Source organism: Amblyomma mixtum, chromosome 2 (genome assembly GCF_055824585.1).
Source record: "Amblyomma mixtum isolate Tamu chromosome 2, ASM5582458v1, whole genome shotgun sequence".
In the NCBI taxonomy this organism is placed as follows: domain Eukaryota; kingdom Metazoa; phylum Arthropoda; class Arachnida; order Ixodida; family Ixodidae; genus Amblyomma; species Amblyomma mixtum.
The window spans coordinates 11,759,797-11,765,618 of NC_143013.1; positions in this window are offsets into that span (position 1 = coordinate 11,759,797).

The window sequence follows — 5,822 nt, forward strand, 5'->3', positions numbered from 1 at the left end:
ACAGTAGACTGTTATCGTTTATGTAACTTCGTTTATTGCAAGATACAAGAAACAATCAAACTGGTCGTTAGGAGGGGAGCAAGAGCTCGAGAAATTACATGCTCATCGTTGGGGCTCCCCGATCGTTCTGCCCTTTTCCAATGCCCCTCCAGACCGAACAGCTCTCCGCCTGTCTCAACCTTTGGCCCCTCTCCCCTCGGGTTCCCAGAGTCCCGTCCCCCGAGGGGAGCCGCCGCCGGCCATAAACAAGCGAGAGGTGTCTGGTTTTCGTCTCGGGAGGCGGGCTTAAGAGAATGACATACAAAAGACACACAGGGTAAACATGAAAAGAAAACGTAGTTTCAACAACCAATTCCGCATATATGTGCATTAACCCATTAACGCTATAGAGTCATACCCTTAAGGCGGAGCCTAAGTGTCCCCTCCAGCAACCTGTGTCGCACAAACTATACCGGCGGCAGCACCTGCCATCAAAGGGTAGTGGCGCATCGCTGAGCCGCTGCAACAGTGCGCCAGGAGTGGTATGAGGGCTTTCAGGGAACTATTAAGCATGAAATGCTTTTAGCCCCCGTTGTCGGCAGTGTGGTGACGTCACGCCGAGACCGAGAGCCATCATCCGGGCACTGAAATTCAGTCATCCGGGCACTGAAATCCAGTCATCCGGGCACTGAAATCCAGTCATCCGGGCACTGAAATCCAGTCATCCGGGCACTGAATTCCAGTCATCCGGGCTCTGAAACGAGAACATCCGGGCACCGTACGAGACTTAACGAGATTTAACGAGACTCTCTAAGCCCTCCTACGCGACCGGCATGCAAGCGCCGGTTGGCCTCCAAACGAGACAAAAAATAACTGCTGCCAGTGCCTTCTCAATGTTTATCAAGATATCAGTGGAGTTGTGGGTTGGATAATGCACGGAATTATAATTTCCGATTTCTAATAACGCGTGCAAAAAGCACATAAATGCCACGTTACACTTCGTTGTGATACGTGATCTCTTAGGGGCTTCGCGCATCGAAGCAAAGCCGCGCAGGCGCACAGGGGCCCGGGGGAGAAGCGCTGCGTTCAAATGGCAAGGCATCGCGCTGAACGGGTGGTGGCGTTCCTCCCTTCCTGTACGGTGCGGTTCGGGTGTCCACCGAGATGGCAGAGAATTACTGCGCCATTTCCTTTCCTCAAAAAACCTTGCGTTCAAATGGCAAGGCATCGCGCCGAACGGGTGGTGGCGTTCCTCCCTTCCATTGCGGTGCGGTTCGGGTGTCCACCGAGATGGCAGAGAATTACTGCGCCATTTCCTTTCCTCAAAAAACCTTGCGTTCAAATGGCAAGGCATCGCGCTGAACGGGTGGTGGCGTTCCTCCCTTCCTTTACGGTGCGGTTCGGGTGTCCACCGAGATGGCAGAGAATTACTGCGCCATTTCCTTTCCTCAAAAAACCTTGCGTTCAAATGGCAAGGCATCGCGCTGAACGGGTGGTGGCGTTCCTCCCTTCCTGTACGGTGCGGTTCGGGTGTCCACCGAGATGACATTAGGCCCGTAAACATTTCATGCTTACTCTACTCTCGTTTACGGGAGAGGCAGAGATTTTTAATGTTAAATACAGCATGACAAATTCCGCATATATGTGCATTAACCCATTAACGCTATAGAGTCATACCCTTAAGGCGGAGCCTAAGTGTCCCCTCCAGCAACCTGTGTCGCACAAACTATACCGGCGGCAGCACCTGCCATCAAAGGGTAGTGGCGCATCGCTGAGCCGCTGCAACAGTGCGCCAGGAGTGGTACGAGGGCTTTCAGAGAACTATTAATGTTAAATACAGCATGACAAATTCCGCATATATGTGCATTAACCCATTAACGCTATGGAGTCATACCCTTAAGGCGGAGCCTAAGTGTCCCCTCCAGCAACCTGTGTCGCACAAACTATACCGGCGGCAGCACCTGCCATCAAAGGGTAGTGGCGCATCGCTGAGCCGCTGCAACAGTGCGCCAGGAGTGGTACGAGGGCTTTCAGAGAACTATTAATGTTAAATACAGCATGTCAAATTCCGCATATATGTGCATTAACCCATTAACGCTATGGAGTCATACCCTTAAGGCGGTGCCTAAGTGTCCCCTCCAGCAACCTGTGTCGCACAAACTATACCGGCGGCAGCACCTGCCATCAAAGGGTAGTGGCGCATCGCTGAGCCGCTGCAACAGTGCGCCAGGAGTGGTATGAGGGCTTTCAGGGAACTAATAATGTTAAATACAGCATGACAAATTCCGCATATATGTGCATTAACCCATTAACGCTATGGAGTCATACCCTTAAGGCGGAGCCTAAGTGTCCCCTCCAGCAACCTGTGTCGCACAAACTATACCGGCGGCAGCACCTGCCATCAAAGGGTAGTGGCGCATCGCTGAGCCGCTGCAACAGTGCGCCAGGAGTGGTACGAGGGCTTTCAGAGAACTATTAATGTTAAATACAGCATGTCAAATTCCGCATATATGTGCATTAACCCATTAACGCTATGGAGTCATACCCTTAAGGCGGTGCCTAAGTGTCCCCTCCAGCAACCTGTGTCGCACAAACTATACCGGCGGCAGCACCTGCCATCAAAGGGTAGTGGCGCATCGCTGAGCCGCTGCAACAGTGCGCCAGGAGTGGTATGAGGGCTTTCAGGGAACTAATAATGTTAAATACAGCATGACAAATTCCGCATATATGTGCATTAACCCATTAACGCTATGGAGTCATACCCTTAAGGCGGAGCCTAAGTGTCCCCTCCAGCAACCTGTGTCGCACAAACTATACCGGCGGCAGCACCTGCCATCAAAGGGTAGTGGCGCATCGCTGAGCCGCTGCAACAGTGCGCCAGGAGTGGTACGAGGGCTTTCAGAGAACTATTAATGTTAAATACAGCATGACAAATTCCGCATATATGTGCATTAACCCATTAACGCTATGGAGTCATACCCTTAAGGCGGAGACTAAGTGTCCCCTCCAGCAACCTGTGTCGCACAAACTATACCGGCGGCAGCACCTGCAATCAAAGGGTAGTGGCGCATCGCTGAGCCGCTGCAACAGTGCGCCAGGAGTGGTATGAGGGCTTTCAGGGAACTAATAATGTTAAATACAGCATGACAAATTCCGCATATATGTGCATTAACCCATTAACGCTATGGAGTCATACCCTTAAGGCGGAGCCTAAGTGTCCCCTCCAGCAACCTGTGTCGCACAAACTATACCGGCGGCAGCACCTGCCATCAAAGGGTAGTGGCGCATCGCTGAGCCGCTGCAACAGTGCGCCAGGAGTGGTATGAGGGCTTTCAGGGAACTAATAATGTTAAATACAGCATGACCAATTCCGCATATATGTGCATTAACCCATTAACGCTATGGAGTCATACCCTTAAGGCGGAGCCTAAGTGTCCCCTCCAGCAACCTGTGTCGCACAAACTATACCGGCGGCAGCACCTGCCATCAAAGGGTAGTGGCGCATCGCTGAGCCGCTGCAACAGTGCGCCAGGAGTGGTATGAGGGCTTTCAGGGAACTAATAATGTTAAATACAGCATGACAAATTCCGCATATATGTGCATTAACCCATTAACGCTATGGAGTCATACCCTTAAGGCGGAGCCTAAGTGTCCCCTCCAGCAACCTGTGTCGCACAAACTATACCGGCGGCAGCACCTGCCATCAAAGGGTAGTGGCGCATCGCTGAGCCGCTGCAACAGTGCGCCAGGAGTGGTATGAGGGCTTTCAGGGAACTAATAATGTTAAATACAGCATGACAAATTAGCATATATGTGCATTAACCCATTAACGCTATAGAGTCATACCCTTAAGGCGGAGCCTAAGTGTCCCCTCCAGCAACCTGTGTCGCACAAACTATACCGGCGGCAGCACCTGCCATCAAAGGGTAGTGGCGCATCGCTGAGCCGCTGCAACAGTGCGCCAGGAGTGGTATGAGGGCTTTCAGGGAACTAATAATGTTAAATACAGCATGACAAATTCCGCATATATGTGCATTAACCCATTAACGCTATGGAGTCATACCCTTAAGGCGGAGCCTAAGTGTCCCCTCCAGCAACCTGTGTCGCACAAACTATACCGGCGGCAGCACCTGCCATCAAAGGGTAGTGGCGCATCGCTGAGCCGCTGCAACAGTGCGCCAGGAGTGGTATGAGGGCTTTCAGGGAACTAATAATGTTAAATACAGCATGACAAATTCCGCATATATGTGCATTAACCCATTAACGCTATGGAGTCATACCCTTAAGGCGGAGCCTAAGTGTCCCCTCCAGCAACCTGTGTCGCACAAACTATACCGGCGGCAGCACCTGCCATCAAAGGGTAGTGGCGCATCGCTGAGCCGCTGCAACAGTGCGCCAGGAGTGGTATGAGGGCTTTCAGGGAACTAATAATGTTAAATACAGCATGACCAATTCCGCATATATGTGCATTAACCCATTAACGCTATGGCGTCATACCCTTAAGGCGGAGCCTAAGTGTCCCCTCCAATTTTTTGTCCAATGTTGCTTTCTTTTAAGCACAGAAACCTTAGGGTTTCATTCCTTTTCTAACTTCGTAGCTTCATTTCTTTAGTTAGTGCGTCCTGTTATTCACGTACCATAATTAAAAAGTTACAACCTTAGCATTCTGCAATCAATTTATATTGGAAACCTGTGCACTGTAGTTGTGTTGAGTGCATTTTTAAATTTTTATTTGCCGTTCTACACTCTTTTTTGTTTTGTTTTTTTCCGCCGTATCTATATATTACTTGCTGCGTTGCTTTCCGTCATTTTGTCCTGGTATTTATTTTACCCCTATTCCGATTCATGATGGCGGTGTAGGATCTGACATAAATAAGTGCAAAATCATTTATATTCCTTCATGACGTCCCATTCTTGACAGCTTGTGAGAGCTGATGCTTCCAGGCGGACAAGCATCGTCAAGTAACAGCATGGTCGGGGTACGATCGATGGTATGGCACTAAAGACAAATTTCACAAAAAAAAATTAGAGGCCGCCGTTGCATTGGTCAAAGCGGGCCAGTCGCCTTAAAGGTGCACTAACGAGGATTCTGAACTCGTCTTTTTACCGCGGGAACTCAATCTACACATTTCGAGCATTCTTAGAAACTTTGAATGATTGTCCTATTCAGCCAATTTTCCTATTAAGTCGGATTAAACGTCCCGGCTCCCGCCATTTTTTTTTTAACTCACCACCGAAAGTGCGCGAGAGAGTTAGAAACCCTAAAATGAAAAATCAGAGAATATAGCCGGCGTTTAAGGATCACTGGCATGCTACTCTGCATGGGGGAGGGAATTTGGGAAATACTGAAGGAAAGCTGTGCGGAAAAGGTAAAATAAAAGAAAAAGAGGAGGAGGTCAAAATGCGGCCGTGAAAGACGTACTGATATATATAGGAGAGAAGTGATGTAATATATGAAATGATGAAGTGCATAGTCTGACAAATGAACTAACAAAGTTCACGGCGTGAAGAATGTTTTAGAATAACATGCAAGGTAAATTAGAGCTTGTCAGGGTGTCCAGTGTATTGTAGATATGCAAACAAAAAGTTCATTGCATGTCTCTGTGCACAAGCAGGCTAAGGGACCTAAAACACTGTCTATTGTTAGAGGCAGTGGGGAGAGCTTCTCCATGCGATGATAATAGAGTGCACGCTCGTCAGCATATGCACGGAACTCAAGCAGGATATGCTCCACTGCTTCGATCGAGCCGCCGTTGTCACAAATCTAACTGTTCATTTGTCCGAAATGGTATCGAAAGCAGTTTGTAAATGCAGCGTTCAGGCAAAGTCACTGATAAAGTGAT